This window comes from Mustela lutreola, chromosome 1 (assembly GCF_030435805.1).
Source record: "Mustela lutreola isolate mMusLut2 chromosome 1, mMusLut2.pri, whole genome shotgun sequence".
NCBI lineage: Eukaryota > Metazoa > Chordata > Mammalia > Carnivora > Mustelidae > Mustela > Mustela lutreola.
Window position 1 is genome coordinate 22,833,395 of NC_081290.1, and position 16,917 is coordinate 22,850,311.

Below are 16,917 nucleotides of genomic sequence, written 5' to 3' on the forward strand. Positions count from 1 at the left end.
GATGTTCCTGAGGACTAATAGCTTCATCAATCCCATCTGACATAAGATAAGAGGCTGCTAGATTCTATGCTGTTCCTCAGATGCACAGAAAATCAGTGGTGATACAGACTTATAATCCAAGCTTGTAGACAAAAATCACTGTAGCCAGCTACTTCCCTTATTTGTGGGCTGTTGAAATAGTTTTAACTAAAAATATAGTAATAAAAAATAGTAATAAAATAACTAAAGCTGGGGCACCTGGGTGGCTCAGTGGGTTAAGCCGCTGCCTTCAGCTCAGGTCATGATCTCAGGGTCCTGGGATCGAGTCCTGCATCGGACTCTCTGCTCAGCAGGGGGCCTGCTTCCCTTCCTCTCTCTCTGCCTGCCTCGCTGCCTACTTGTGATCTCTCTCTGTCAAATAAATAAATAAAATCTTTAAAAAATAATAATAACTAAAGCTAAAAACATTAAAAACAAACAAAAAAAACAAATCAAAAAACAAGTGCCATGGCCAGAGAGAGCTGCTTGAGTTAAACAGAATTGCCATGGCCTGGGCTGGCCATCATGGATTCAGCCAGTGTGGTGGCCACGTGACCCAGTTCTCAGCAAGGAGACATAACCAGAAGTCTGCCGATGGCTTCTGGAAAGACATCTCTAACAGAAAGAGACACTAAGGAGAAAGCCCATTTTCCCTCCTACCTGTCTTTGATTTTTTTCATTTAAGGATGGGACATACCAAGCCACTGCATCAACCCTGCTGCCACGACAGGAAGCAATGCTGTCACCCCGAAGACTACAAAATGGAGCACAGAAGATGCCTGGGTTCTCGGTAACCTCATTGCACCACGGGCAACCTGAAACCACACACCTGCAGAGTTCTTAAGTGATGTCAAGTTGCCCAATGGTTCCTGCTGCTTTCGGTTTCAGTTCCATGATACACCGGATGGAGAGGAATTGCCTGAAGCCAATGTGTTATGCAGGAGTGAAAGAAACATGCGTGAACCAAGATGGGACCACTGATTCCAAAACTTCTGTCTCTTGGGTTACACAGCCTTCAAAGGAATTTAGAAACTAAGCAAACAGCACGTATCTGTCGAGCACCTACGAGGTGCCAGACACTGTGCGGGGTGTTGGGGTTACAAGAGCAGGCAAGGCTGGCAAGGTCACCAAGGTCATGGGAATCACCTTCCGGAAGACTGATGGTAAACAAACAAATAAGGATAGTTGAAAACATTCTGAAGCAACTTCCTAAATATTGATTCAGATCAGTCCTGAGCATAAACCCAGACATCAGTATCACCATCGTCATTGTCACTGTCCTGATAATTCGTGCCAGGCTCTGTGGGTGTCAAACGATAAACAAGACATAGACCCTGCATTCAAGAAATCTGGGAGGCGAGAATCCAGATTTGGCCATAGAACAGTCAAAAGTTAGGCAATGAATTAGGCAACAAAAGAATTCTTCTGGTAACCAGGGTTGGGAGAGGCCGGCACCCCTGTCTCTGCTATTCTCCCGCACATGTTTTATCACCATTGCCTCTTTTCCAAGAGGGAAAGAAATATTCTTAATGATTGCTGCTCTTCTTTCCCATATGGCTTCTGTTCCTGAGAGAACCAAGGGGGCTTTTTCTTTGTCCAGCGAAGTGAAGAATGTAGGCTGTGTAAATCTGGGTGGCACTTACCCGTCTGTGCTACGTACCAGCAAATACTCACAGATACTCCCATAAATGATCTCACCAAAGCCTGTCTCCCTCCCTTCATCCTCTCAAAATCATACTCAGCGAATGTGTTTAGCAATGCTGTCATTGACTATTAACTGCCATATCTAACTATAAAAAAACAGATAAACATCGGCTAACTGGGTCCCCACACCCACGCACATACCCTGACCCTCAGAAACGCTTCCACTGATGGTCACATGAACCACGGAACACTCTCGCACGTTTGGAGCGCTTCTTCCCACAGGCTAGCTCACACACTGGCTTTTTATTTGAGCTCTCGTGGGGAATCTCTCAACTCTTAGATAGGAATTTCATTACCAAAGAAAGGGGAGGGGGGAGTCAGGAGGAAAAGTAGGGCCGCAGAAGAAAGAAATTAAAATCATTTTTGAAGGGGATCTAAAATTGTATCCTCCTAGCCTGAACCTCCCCTATAACTGTTCTTTATTTGTACATTCTGTGACTGAAACACACAAACACACACACAAAGACACACACACACACACACACACAACTTTTCATTGATCTGGAAACTGTCCAGGCTCCTAACTTGGCACCCAGCCCACAGAGCTGTGAAATCGACCTCACCAAGCCTGTGGTTTAAAATATGGCAACATCTAACTGGAAACCCATTCAAAATATAAGTATTATAGAGGGCACGGATTGCATGGAGCACTGGGTGTGGTGAAAAAATAATGAATACTGTTTTTCTGAAAATAAATAAATTGAAAAAATTAAAAAAAAAAAAAAAAAAAAAGGAACTTGGCGCAATGATCCTGGGTCCTTTGTTTCTTTCTTCCTCTCTCAGCTGCATCTCTCATGTCATCTAGGCACAGAGTCTTGCCTGGCCAAGAAAGAGAGCAGGGACAAGAAGGTGGTGACAAGAAAGTTCCGTGGAACTCAGAAGTCACCGCCTGCCTTTCAGACTCGAAGAACCAGGCGGGATGTAACCTGGGCATACTTTCAGCTGTTCCCCTGCTGCCCACGCTGCAGGTTTTTCAGGTCCTTGCTTGAGCGAGCACTCACAGGCGTAAATAAACGTGCTACCAGCAGCCCGCGTCAGCCAGACCGGCTATTTAAGCGGGCTGGCATCAGCAAACTCAGCTTCCAGATCCAGGACTTGCCTTTGCCACTCCACGTAAGTAACTTTCTGAGGTTTGCTTTTACTGCAGAGGAATGAAACTGTAGGAACTGGACCGCAGTGCCCTTCTGTTAGTTACTGCATGTGCTCTTCTGTCGGGGCAAGGCAGGGCTGAAAGGGAGGATAAAAGTTCAGAGCTGGTCCGGAGCAGGGAGCTAGAGACCGCGGCTGGGAGGAAGATAGCAGACCCTTGTAGACAATGCAAGGGGTTGGGGGATCAGGGCAAGGTGGAGTCCGGGCTGGCCTTTTGGCCAGCAGGTGAGATGTTTTTCTTGCTCTCTCCTCTCTCTGGAAGATTACTCTGAAACCTGTGTCTGCGTGACTGGGCCAGATGTGTTTGGGTTGATCCCTGAGAAGCTGATGTTATCGTTCATCTCAGTCTCGAATCAGACATCGCATTATTTTTTAATATCTTTTTATGTCCAGTACAGTAGAGTAAGTGGCGGTATCTCTGGAGGAAACAGATGGAGACGGCTCAGCGGTGAATCTGCAGCGCTATATCTTGTTTTGTCTGGTTCTTCTAACACTTATTTACAATAGTGCAAACACTGATCTTGTTTAAGATGAAAAGGAACCCCACGCTCGAGCGGTTTGAGGCAATGTTGGTTTGTGATATTGGAGCCCAGCAGTACCCGGCTGTTTCGGTGGACTGTTAGGTACTGTAGGACAGGAATCATTGAGTAAAGAGGCACAGCACTCCACGGGACTTTGGTAAGAGGGTCTTGAAGAGAAGAGGAATGCAGAAAGTTCCGGGGGGGACAGCACTGCCAACCCCACAGGCCTTGAGTGGAGCAGGGTGAAGTATAACCAGAGCAGGCAGAGAACAAAATACAGGTACTGAGGGGACGGGCAGGGAGGAGGAAAGGGAGCGGACCGGAGAGGAGTTCCAGTTAGGCATCATATTAATAAAATACATGTAGGATTGCAATAGGAATAAGACACGACATCAATTCCATAGTTCCTCCTTTGGGGTCAAGAATCTGGTGATTAAGAATCTGGCAAAAGCCAAGGACCTTTCCCAGATAGTTCCCTCCGCCCCCCCAACACACACCTCGACACTCATTTTCTGGAGCCCTCGAACTCCACAGACCCCCAAATGAATGCATTTAAGCTAATTTATCTTTTTTTTTTTTTTTAAAGAAGATTTTATTTACTTATTTGACAGAAAGAAAGATCACAAGTAGGCAGAGAGGCAGGCAGAGAGAGAGAGAGAGAGAGAGAGGGAAGCAGGCTCCCCGCCGAGCACAGAGCCCCATTCGGGGCTCGATCCCAGGACCCTGGGATCATGATCTGAGCCGAAGGCAGAGGGTTTAACCCACTGAGCCACCCAGGTGTCCCTAATTTATCATTTTAAACTGAGTGGAACTGCTGGTTAGGAGGCGTGGGGAGCTGGCCACCCAATCGAAGCTCACTTGTAAGGTCACCAAGTTTCATTATTTCCATCAAGCAAATAATGAATAAGGGGTTTCTCTGTAAAGATAACTTAGGGGCCTGGAGGAAGAGAATAGAATACAAGATGGGCTCCTGTTCTCAAAGAGCTTGATATCTAAAATTTAATAAGAAGCTGGGTAAGGGGCATTTGGGTGGCTCAATGGGTTAAGCCTCTGCCTTCAGCTCAGGTCATGATCTCAGGGTCCTGGGATCCAGCCCCACATCAGTCTCTCTGCTCAGCGGGGAGCCTGCTTCCCTGGCCCCCCTACCTGCCTCTCTGTCTACTTGTTATCTCTTTCTCCCTCTCTGTCAAATAAATAAATAAAATCTTAAGAAAAAGAAGCTGAGCATATTGTATGACTCCATTGATATAAAGTGATAGGAAATGCAAAGTATAGTAGCAGAAAGCAGATCAGCAGTCACCTGGGGAAGAGGAGGGGAGAAGAGAGGTAAAGGAATTACCAAGGGGCCCGGGAAACTTTTTGGGGTGGTGGATATATTCACTATGTGATTGTGGTAACCATTTTTTACGGATGAAAATGTATCTGATGGTCCACTTTAGACATGTGTGGTAAGGGGGCGCCTGGGTGGCTCAGTCGGTTTAGACATGTGTGGTAGTCTATGGCAATTAGGCTTCAACAAACAATACTTTAACAACACAGCTTTTCTATATAATAAGGGCATTTCTAAAAAAATTCAGCCTATACAGCATACTGAAAATAAAAAGTATTTTTGGAAAAAAATTAATTCCATCAAGAAAATGGAGGGTCAGAGGGTCAGGATTGAGGGCTAGTATAGAACCTGGAAGGTTCCAGAGATTATCTAACTCAGCAATTGCAGATCAGGAAAACTGTTTTTAAAAATACCCAGGATAATAAAAAATTAAAAATTAAAAAAAAAAAAATACCCAGGATAAACCCCACCCTGACCAATTAAAAAGGATCTCTGGGCATTGTTTTTTAAAGCCCCCCCCCACCCCCCCATCCCCAGATTCTAATGCACGGCATGGGATGAGAACCAGTGAGACCCCAACCTCTCCTTTGCCACAGGAGGCTAAGGAAGCCCAGAGATAAGGTGGGTCTGCCCCTGACCATAGAACCACCCCTCCCATGGCCCAGGGAAGACAGCAGATCTCAGAGGAAGAGGAAGCACTGAGACCACGCTCCTGGGTCCTCAAAACCACACTGGCAGCTCTAGCTAGGACAAGGCATCCAGCGCATTTCATGCAAATACTTGGAACCCAGACAGGCTCGGGGCAGCAAGTGGAAAGAATTACTCAGAATCACAAAGGTGCATTATTTAGGGATTGTGCTAACACGTGAGAAGGGATGGCCAAAGGGATGTTTCAAAACGAAGTCTTCCTTTTGTTCCCTCCCAAAATATCTGGGATAAGCCAGAGGATTATACTAATGGAGAGTCCTGCAGCAGACACACCAGGCTCTCTGCTGAGGTGCCCAGGGTGGCTGAGTTGTTCTTGTGAGGATCAGCTGGAGTTCTCAGCCCTGGAAGGAGCCAATCTGGCACCGTGGGGGCGGGGGGGGGGGTGGATTTCTGTGTGAGTTCCAGTTGGTCCTGGGCAGCAGGGTGAGGGGGTGAAGTTTGCCTCGGGGCTACTGTTGCTCCTGTCTGTTCCTCACCATGGCTCCCGGGTGGGTGCAGGGGTGCCCCTGGGACCGCCCACCACCCCTGCTCTGCCTGGGCCAGCTCCATGTGTTAGTTGGTTTCTCTGCTCCCTTCTAGTCCAAACGTATCTGATTTCCAGGGTCTCATCCCCTCTGGGCTTGGCTTCTCCATCTCTGGAAAACTAATTAAAGTTATGATGTTAATAGACAATAATTGTTTAATGAGTTATGTCCCAGGATATTAAGTAGGTCCCAGCAAGATAATGTATCTGGGAATTCTTTGAAATGTTATCTAAATATAATTACCATTTGGGGCAATCAGGAGGATCAAAGTTGTAGGCGAAATGTATAATCCCGACTGGTAAAAATTCCAAGCAACTTGCTGGGGGAAAATACACCAAGATTGGGGGTTTGGAGCAGAATTCCTCAAATTCCATCCTGCAGGGCATTCCATAGGACTGCGGGGCTGCGCAGCATGCTTTGTCTGAATTTGTCTATTTTTTGTTAAATGCATATGGGCTTATTGGAGATGGCTGCATTTATCTTTCTGAAAAACAGAGCCACCTTAAGGACACTACAGTGGAGATAACACATCAGGTAATTCTGCTCACAGGGCTTTACAGGTATTACATGGCTCACCCTCCTGCGTGGACAGCTGGCGCTAGCAGTACCAGTGCCTTGTCCTAGTGACAAGGGGCTTCCTTCCTTGGGGATGCAGTCCTGCAGCCGGGGACAAGGGACCCCCTCAGTTCCTGGGACTCTGGGTCCTTGACAGCCCTGTCTTCCCTCAGAAGCCTGAGATTGCTACAGCTCTCCTCGGCAAGTGGCAGTGGCATGTGGCACGTCCTGCCTCCAAAGAGGGGTGTGGCCAGGTGTGTGATTAACCTGTAGGGAAGCAGAGTCTGCAGGCAGCTGGGAGCCCAGAGCGGCTGGGCAGCCAGAGGGCACGGAGTCTTTCCCCGTGAGCGCGTAGCATCGAGGAGAGGACGGAGAAGGTAAGCACTGTCCTGGCTCCGGGGAGACCGGGCACTCAAGTTCGGAGGAACAGATTAGGCTATTGGCATCAGGTGGCCAGCCCACACTGGTTTCATGCTGCTGTTGGGAAGCCTGATGTTTCTTTCTCTGGCCAGAGTTTCACCAAAAACTGTTTTTTGAAAAATGAGTTGACATGATTGCACAGCTGATAAACACCATTTTTGTAGAACAGTGACAGAATTTCTGCCTTCTTTGGATGGCTTGCCTTTGAATCCATCCCCCTCCCCTTTGTTTTCAAATTCTCTTACTGTGGAATGGCTTAACTCACTTGGACTTTTTTTTTTTTTTTAAGACTGTGTCATGACTCAACCCAGATTAATTTTTAGATGTTGTTGATGGCTCCCTCGAACTTTTTAAAAAGCCAGGTGAATGGGGATGGTCCACAGAACGGTGCAAAGATCCAAATGTGAGTGGAAGTGTGGCATATGGCTCGCGGGAATTTATAAAGTACTTACCTGCCCATCTCAAAGCCAGCACCTGAGGATCCCGCGGCAGCCCCTGGACCACAGCCATCCAGCTCACCTTGGGCAGACTGGTAGAGAACAGCCTTTAAGGGATTCTCCTGGTGCAGGGTGTGTGTGTACCTTTTCTTTTCCTAGCTTTGGGTCCCTTGACCACCCCACCCTTCAATGACCCCAATATGGGTTTGACATGTCGGTGCTGTTGATTCTGAACACACGTGAGTTTTGGGTGTGTGGATTCATGACCAAACAGGTACAGGTCAGGTTGTCCTTTCTATTTGCTGGGAAACTCCCTTCATCGATCTTCGAGTGATAGGTTAAACACTCTTCCACAGAATCCCAGTATAGACAAGTCCCGGCAGACAACAGTCGAGCCTAGGGAAGTATGAGTCTGATGTTCAGGAGCCTGGGTCCTATTTTCAGTTCTCATTCAGCTCTAATGAAGTTTTGAAACAGAGGGAGCCTGAAATATCTTTGTTCCAGTGGATTTTTTTTTAAAAGATTTTATTTATTTACTTGATAGAGATCACAAGTAGGCAGACAGAGAGGAAGGGAAGCAGACTCCCCACTGAGCAGAGAGCCCAATGCAGGACTCGATCCCAGCCCGATGCGGGATCATGACCTGAGCCGAAGGTAGCGGCTTTAACCCACTGAGCCACCCAGGCGGCCCTCCAGTGGATTATTAATAGTGCCTCCTTTCATTTCCAAAAGTACTTAACCTGAGCAATAAACTACATGGTTACCTCTGAATACCACACATAAAGGTTCAAGAGTACAATGAGTTGTCCTGCATCTTACGATGAGTTGGTGGCTGAGCTGGCTCTGGTACCAGCCCTCCCCACACCTCATTCTGGTCCCTGCCAAGTTACTTACTCGCTCTGTGACTCGGGTTCCCGGTGGGAAGCATTGTGTCCCAACAGCCCAGATGGAGAGCCGGTATATTTATGTTGGCTTGCCAAACAGAAGTTCAACATGAATGCTAGGGGCTCAAGGAATTGTTCATCACAAGGTCAAATTACTCTATTTGCTTCAGGTTCTAATGTTAGCTTATGGCCATGTTTGGATAATGATAGAAGTTCTTTTAAAAGTAGGGAAGTTAATTTTTACCTATTCTCATATGATTTCTTGTCATTTGCTCCTGGTAGTTTTGATAAAATGTGGCCAAACATGAAAATCCTCCAGATCTTTCAGAGCTTCTCTGTCCTTTGATGTTAAAAACAAAACCAGAAACAATCTAAGGCAGACATCGATCGGTTCTGATCTCTTAGTGTGTCCTGGGCAGGAAACTAATGGCTGCCACGGTAGCCACTAGGTCTAGAGGATCATAATGGAAGTTTCCTTAAATTCTTGAGGACATGACGGGTCTACTTAGATAATCTAGTCTTCACTTCATTTCCTTCCTGTATGGTTTCTCCCTAAGAAAATTTATATAAACAATGTCTCTGGCTCTTACGCCCCTCACTCCTTTCTAAATTTCTGGTCTACTGATGCTCAGGAGTGAAATTTGTTTTAGAAAATTATTCTTTTTTTTTTTTTTAAGATTTTATTTATTTATTTCACAGACAGAGATCACAAGTAGGCAGAGAGGCAGACAGAGAGAGAGGAGAAAGCAGGCTCCCTGCTGAGCAGAGAGCCCGATGTGGGGCTCGATCCCAAGACCCTGGGATCATGACCTGAGCCGAAGGCAGAGGCTTTAACCCACTGAGCCACCCAGGTGCCCCTAGAAAATACTCTAATTCAGTAACTTGTACGTGGAAGTATCTGTCCTTCTGTTGTGTGTTCTTTGTGCTCTTCTGTGGGAATAGAATGGCATCCTTTGGAGATGGCTGGCATTGGGGTGAATGAAGCAGGACTAAAGAAAGGGGGAAGTTTACTAAAAAACAAGAAAGAAAGAAAGAAAGGGGAAGGTCATCTCCTCTTTCATTAGCATTATGCCTGGTTCAGGTTCCACAATTTACTTGTTTATTTATTTATTTTTAAAGATTATATTTATTTATTTGACAGAGAGAGACACACAGAGAGAGGGAACACAAGCAGGGTGAGTGGGAGAGGGAGAAACAGGCTTCCTGCGGAGCAGGGAGCCCAATGTGGGGCCCGATCTCAGGACCCCAGGATCATGACCTGAGCCGAAGGCAGATGCTTAGCTGACTGAGCCTCCCAGGAACCCCAGGTTCCACAATTTAAAAGGGAGTTTTCTAGTCCTTTGAGCTAGCTTAGAAGAGCTCCTAAATGGCTAAATAATAATAAAATAAGGAACAGCAAAAGGATAATTTGGATAAGAGAAGGCAAGAAAACCATTTGATATCAGTGTTGAAAAGTCTGGAGGGTGATCATGGTGGTCAACTATCTGTTCTTCACCTGGCCAGCTGAGAGGAAACGGACCAACCCAGGGCTGGTATGGGCTGCAGCATGAAGGGTACTGAGTAAGCCAGGAAGCAGTCCCTCATTATGCAAAAATACCTTAGGAAGAATTACACAAGCAAACTCTGAAAGAGGGGGCAGCCCACCAGTCCTTTAATTTTTAAAGTCTTTGTTTTGTTTTGAGGCTCGTGTCATCATATTCCTTAATTTGTGGTACACAGAAGACCCTTCTTGGGTTTTCCTTCTCATTCTACTTATTTACTCTCCCACTCACCCTTTATCTTGTTCTCTTAACAGCATATTCTTAAGATTGACCTATGTTGCCAATTATATTTCTAATGTATCTAACACCTTGTTTCTAACTACTTTTTATTGGTCTCCTATTTCTATGCACGCTTTGCTTATTGAATCCTCTAGTATTGAAAATTTCTGCTGCTTTCAGATCTCACAAATAATGCCATAATAAATATATTCCTACTTATGGTTGAGCACTCTTTAGATCTGGTTGATGGGAAACAGGAAAGGGAGAGGGGTGGGCTAGATGGTCTATGTTTAAGCGATGAGGAATATTGAATTGTCTGTGAGAAATGGAAACACATGATATCACAAGTACTAGTCCAGTATTTCAAATGTTTAGAAGTTTTTCTTAGTTCCTTAGTAACTTCCTTATTAAGAGACTGAAATAATATTCTGGAGCTTAAAGAGTGTGATCTTCAATGATCTTTCCTTTTCAACATGATGTTCTTCAACTTGGGCTGGTCAGTTCCAGAAGCATTTCATTTCCCCATATTGGCCATTTATTACCTGGACAAAGCAAATGAAATGTTCTAAGGGACCTTATTACATAGGGTTGGGTTAAGTTTCCAGAATGTTTTGCTATTTTAATGTTTCAAAACCTGTTGGCATTCAATTGCCCAACAGCAGATCCTGAGTCACCAGGAAAGGCATAGGAACCATAATAGGGATATCTTGTATTTATATAGTGTTTATAATTTATAGTGCTATTCATAAGCATAATTTTATTGAATCCTACAACAACTCTGTGAGGCAGGTGGGGGTAGGATTAGTGTAGCAGGTGGGGATACCTTCAGCTCTAGATGAAGAGCTGGCAGTTCAAAGCAATTAAGTTGTCCAAAGTCACTTGGAAATTTAAGTAACATTTCTGGAAGCAGAGTGAGGGTCTTCTGAGGCTCCGTCCAGCATTTCTTCTTCTTCTTAATTTTTTTTTTTTTAGATTTATTTATTTGAGAGAAAGTGAGCAAAAGAGCATGATTTGGGGGGTGAGGCAGAGGGAGAAACAGAGTCCCCACCAAACAGGGAGCCCTCCAAGGTGCTGATCCCAGGACTCTGGGAGCAAGACCTCAGCCAAAGGCAGATGCTTAACTGACTGAGCCACCCAGGTGCCCCCTCATCCAGCCTTTCTGCAACATCACTCTAATGCTCAGTGACATGACCTACAGTAGGTTAAGTTATCCCCTGGGCTGGACTTTGTAGAGTATCTGTCTTTTTCAATTATTTTGTGATGTTAATAAGAAGGCTCTAGCAGCACACCCGCTGTTTATTCCATTAGCTGAACACCTGTTCATAAAAACAAGTGGATAAAAAAATAAGGCCCATATAACTGAGTTTCATGGCAACAAGCAACATGCATGGTTGGACTTTGGCATAAAGTACCAAGTGCATGTCATCTTATTCATTACCTAATTACAGTCATAAAACAAGAATGGTGGTTGGACCATAAAAAAGAATAATTGATTGAAATACTTCTGTGTAGAGATAATTCTTCAAAGAGTCTTTTCTTTCTTTCTTTTTAAGATTTTATTTATTTATTTGACAGAGAGATAGAGTCCAAATAGGCAGAGCAGCAGGCAGAGGAAGAGATAAAAACAGGCTCTCTGCTGAGCAGGGAGCCTGACATGGGGCTTGATCCGGACCCCGAGATCATAAACTGAGACAAAGGCAGCCCCTTGACTGACTGAGCCACCCAGGCACCCCCAAAGAGTCTTTCCTAGACATTTCAAAATGCAAAATAAACCTGAGAAAGTTATGCCTGCTTGCATTATGTTATAAACTCCTACAAACAGGCAGCCTAACCATCGACCCATCACGCATGTGCAATACCAGGAATACCTGGCTACTCTTCTTTACCATGAAATCATGGCTCAGGCAAAAGTATTGTAGAACCCAGTATACATTTTTAAAAAGTAAATCATGATGAAATGTCCCCAGAATGACAAGTGAATAGCCTTTTTGAGAGTCCGGCACTGGGAATAAGAACCACTTCATAAAAATACTCTAATTTTTGTTGACATTCTAAAGCGACTAGATGGCTACAGGACCATATGACAATCCTACTCGACTCTCCGTTATCTGTGTGTGGCTTCACTGGATTAGATTTTTAAAATACCAGGCTGATTTCTATCATTAGTGTTTAAGTTTTGGAGCACCCTTCCTCTTCTAAGAAAGAAACCTATTTCTCCCTACCCTGCAACCTATTAATCTAATTAATTTCATTAATGTCTTCTAAGTCAAGCAGAATTAGGAAGCTAAGTGGGTTACCCAAAATGAGAAGCTTAAAACATAGAAAGGACATTGATAGGGGCATTTGGGTGGCTCAGTCGGTTAAGTGTCTGACTCCTGGTTTTGGCTCAGATCATGATCTCAGGGTCATGAGACTCAAGCCCAGAGCTGGGCTCCTCAATCAGCTGAAGCCCCCAAAATAAATAAGTAAGTCTCTTTTTAAAAAGGGATATTTATAACCTGCCATTTTGACTTGTGCCATTTTTCCTCTCCACAAACAGTTTAGAAAGGTGGTCTTTTTGTAATTTGCTTCTAGTCTTAGCAGTACAAATTTCTCTTCATGTTTAATGGTTTGCTTTGGAAAATATTAAAGATCCCCCCCCCCCTTATAACAGAAATCTATTTGTCTAAAAATCTGTTTTCTTGGTGTATTAGGGCATGAGACATTTTCAAAGAGATCTGAAATCAATTTACTTCACAAGTCTCACCCCTCCTGGATTATCTGGTTTGAAAAGCCCTGAGCACATGGCTGGGCCGGTGGAAATCTCTAGTACATGCCGTTTTTTGTCCCTTTGTTTATATTTGGTCATAGGACCAAACTCTGTTTGGGACATAATGAATATTCACACTTACTAAGCATTAGCACAACCATACTAACAATACCCAAAGCAGGCAGAAGCCCAAGCATATTCACCCCATCAGACAAATTTCTATCCTATCGATTCAAAGTGGGGTAAAAATGAAAGGGAAATTTGAAGCTATAGTGTGCTCTCGGATCGGTGACCACAAAGCTGCAACCATATGATTTCTCAAGAGCAAAAAGAAGCCTCCTGTTCATTACTGAGGTTAGGAATATGTGTTTCTGTCCTCCAAGATTCAGAACCGCATCTTGCTAAACTCTAACAGCAGTAATGGATACCTAAATTCAACAGGAACATTTGTACTATCCCACACCTAAGTGAGAAATCGAATGTTTTATATATACTAAGGGGACCAGATATCCAGGTTTGCCTGGGACGCTCTGACGTATGCTGTTGTCTTAGTTCTTAGTGTAATTAATCACAACACCCCCTTTACACACAGATGCTCCAGGTTAGATGGGAAATTATTTGGTCACGTTAATTTAACAGGTTAAATATTAAAGAGCACCTTGGTTCAAAATGCGTTGTGGGCTCTTCAGTGGTCCTTTGAAGTAGAAACTAGGCACAGAGTGTTCAGCATACCGGGGACAGAGCCTGGAATAAGCCGCTGCATTCCCCTTTCTCAGGTCAGTGACATTAGCAAGCTGCTGTTGGGGAATAGCATGATCATTTAAACCCAGGCCATGCCAAGCGTCAGAATTTTAGAGGAGAAATGATCTCAGAGGTCATCTGGCCCAACATCTTCACTTTTCTGGATGAATAAACTATTACACTTCTGGAAACATGAAGGTCATTTTATCGTTTTCTAAGTTGTTTCTTGAGCAGAATCTCACTGGATCACAATTGAAGTAAGGAAGGAAGTTTTTAGCCACATTTTATAGAGAAGGGAACTAAGTTTCAAATGCTAAAAACAAACAACAGACAAACAAAAAAACAAACACCTCAGCCAAGGTCATGTGACTACTAAGTAGAAGAGCTAAAATTGAAATGCAAGTCTGACTCTTTGCCCAGTGCTCTTTCCAATATCCCATACCAGTTTAATATTTTCATTCATTAACGAGGATTTAAAATCTCTCCCCTCTATGTAATTCAATAAAGATATACAACACTTCCTCTGTAACTAATGTTGTACACTCAAAATAATTTTATTTCTGCTTCTTTCTCCTACCTGCAAAGAGCTCAGGCCAGCAACTGAACTGTTCTGGCCTGACAGCGCCTCTTGGTGGCTGCCCCAGGAAGTGCAAGGCACAAGACTTCCTACCACCCTCTTGTCCCTTGGGTAGAAGAAGGAGGAGGTGAGGACTGTGCCAAATAATCTCTGACTTTTTCTTTATTGTTCATTAATTATGTCTCTATAGGAAACTATGTTTTCCTATAACCATAGACTATAGTTTCTATGGGAAACTATATTTCCTATTAATTATGACAACCTACTTCTCACATCAGTGCTTCTCAGCATTCCCCTTCTCCCTCCTTCCCCCATTTTATTCCATTTCGGACCCGAACACAGCTCTAATGATTATGTTTTTATGGGTAAGTCATACTTCCCAAAATGAAAATAAATTTCAATCACCCTGAATCCAATACGTGTTCACTGTACACCCTACAATGTGTCAGGGACTGCTCCTGACTCTTGGGATACATCAGATTTGGGCTATAAACCTCTAGCCTCCTCCAAGTTCCCTGAACCCCCTTCACTGTCTGGACCAGAACCTCATTTCTCTGAGCCAAGGCTTAATTAAAACTGCTGTTTCTTAAGCATTTGCCTTCAAAGTGAGAGGACAGCTTATTAAATTTCCCTGAGATATTTCAACAGGATGAGTTTCTACCTTTTTTTTTTTTTTCCTGTAACAAACATTTTAGTTACACTCCCTCCGGTCGGTCAGTAAGCCTGGCATTCTACCTACAGTTTACAGCGTTCTGTCTAGAGAAAACTTCTTCTGAACTCCTAACGATCACTATATAGACTTTCAGAAAAGCAACTGAAACAACAGGCAGATCTCCCGTGAGGAGACTAAGGAAGTGGGGTTGCCTTCTTCCATTTGCCTGTTTATTTCTAAGTAGGTTGACTCATTCCTCCACTTATTTCATAGAACAAAGAAGCCCAAGGTTTTATTACTGTCTTTAACCATTTCCCCCACGTCTTACCTACAGAGTTTCTACTTAGAGCAGGAGTTGGGCTACCAGTGAAAAGAATTCTGTGTATACACAGCATTTTCTGCCCAGGGTTAATTAATGACTAATTCACTGCTGGAAGACCTTCACAGGCACCGCCCCCTCCCTTTTCATATCTTGCTATTTTCTGTAAGTGGCTGTAGAAAGTCTAGACCACTGACGGACTTGTTTCAACAACAGTTTCAGGAGTTTCCTTAATCACTTTGACTAAACTCTGTAAATCTAGGGAGTAAGTAGCAGCCATAGTCACTAAGATCTACCTGGTCTGGTCGAAGCCAACCTTTCTGTTTCATTCTGTCAAATGCTGACCTCTTCTCATTTGTCCACTATATTTTTCACATCATGTCATCTTTCAATTATGTCTGTACCCATTAGAGAAGAGCATGTGGGGAAAAGCAAGCCAGCCCGGCTGGTGGAGCTGGTAGCAGTCACTGAAATCACTAGCTAATCCATTTCGCTGGGTCACAGCCACATCTGGTCACCATGTTTCTGTTTCGAAACATGCCACAGGGAAGGGGTCATTGCTGCAAGACTGGCTCTGCCCCACAGGGGAGCCGGCATAGACGCAGGACACTGCCTTACTTTTGTCCCAGGAGCACCACCTGACTTTACTTCTCCTCTTTCCACAACCACCCTTCAAGGCTCTTCTGTCTACATGGCTACTCCATGCAAAGAGGAAATCTAGTATAGTGGCTAAGAACGTGGATGCAGAAGCTAGACTTCCTGGATTTGAATCCCTGCTCTACCACTCACTAGGCTTGTATTTGGGGAAAGTTCTATACATCTCTTGGGGAAAGGGATAGAAGTTTCCATTTACATCAGTTACTACATGGATAAAATGGAGACAAGAAGAGTGCCTGTCCCGTAATGCTACTTCCTCTGATGGCTACAGGATTTAACTTGTCTAAGACGTATGACGGTGCCAGGCATGGAGTAATTGCTCAATAAGTATGTTGTTATTGTGCTAGCAGGGATGAGGTGTCTGTATGCAACTCAAAAGCAGGAACCAACTCTGTGCTGTTTCAGGCAGTGTGGACTAAAAGATATTAGAAGGCAGGGAAGTTATTTTTTCCAATGTAATGTTTTGGTTTTGAACTTGGTCAGTCCTGGTTGTTGAAAACCATGTCTTTCCAACTTATGTCCTCAATCAAGTCACGCCAGATGCCACTGGCTAAGTTCAGCTCAGCAGACAAGTGATGAGTACCTGTTCAGTGCCAGATTCTCCTAATGACTGCTGGTGAGATGGAAATGTGTAAGACCCATCCCCCACACGGGAGCATATCATTCAGTGGAGAAGGCAGGCCAGCAATAAATTATTTTGAAAGAATTTCAATTTGATCATTATTCTTATAAGCCAAGACAGCCTAGAAAAGTCTACTCACTAGTTCATAGAGTCTTTGTTCCTCCTATTTTGACTCCTCACTACTCATCTTCTGTATAGTAATGCTTCCTCATTAACAGATGGGAGGAGAAATTGAGAGGTGCCAGTGAGAAATGAGGGGGGAAAATCCAACAACTATATTCAAATCCACACACAGTGTAGAAGTGCTAATGAGAAAACATGCTACAGATCTGACATCCTCACCGTCGCCCATCCCCACCCCATTAGTTTTGAGAAATTCCATCCAGGGATACGTCTTATGATGAAGCAATACAGACAGCATTTGATTTTTTTTTTCCCAAAAGGTTATGATTTCAATGCTTATACTTTACCATTCCAGGTAAAAAAAAAAAAATTTTTTTTTTAATAAATTGCAGCCCAGAGAGACTGAAACTATCAACTGTTCTTACCAGTTGTCCTCAGGAGACACCCCACTGAAGGCCTCGCTCACA

The 16,917-nt window shown here is 44.1% G+C and overlaps 1 protein-coding gene across 2 annotated transcripts in view; it reads left to right on the plus strand.

Moving 5' to 3' along the window:
* Nucleotides 1-2,693: 2,693 nt before the first annotated feature.
* Nucleotides 2,694-16,917, plus strand: part of HOPX (HOP homeobox) — a 30,160-nt gene continuing 15,936 nt past the window's right edge. Inside the window, exon 1 of one of the 2 annotated variants that reach the window (XM_059160562.1) lies at nucleotides 2,694-2,835. The gene's annotated coding sequence lies outside the window, so the exon portion shown is untranslated. Of the gene's footprint in view, nucleotides 2,836-6,732; nucleotides 6,887-16,917 lie in introns of those variants that run through there. The other variant, XM_059160554.1, reaches the window with a different exon arrangement.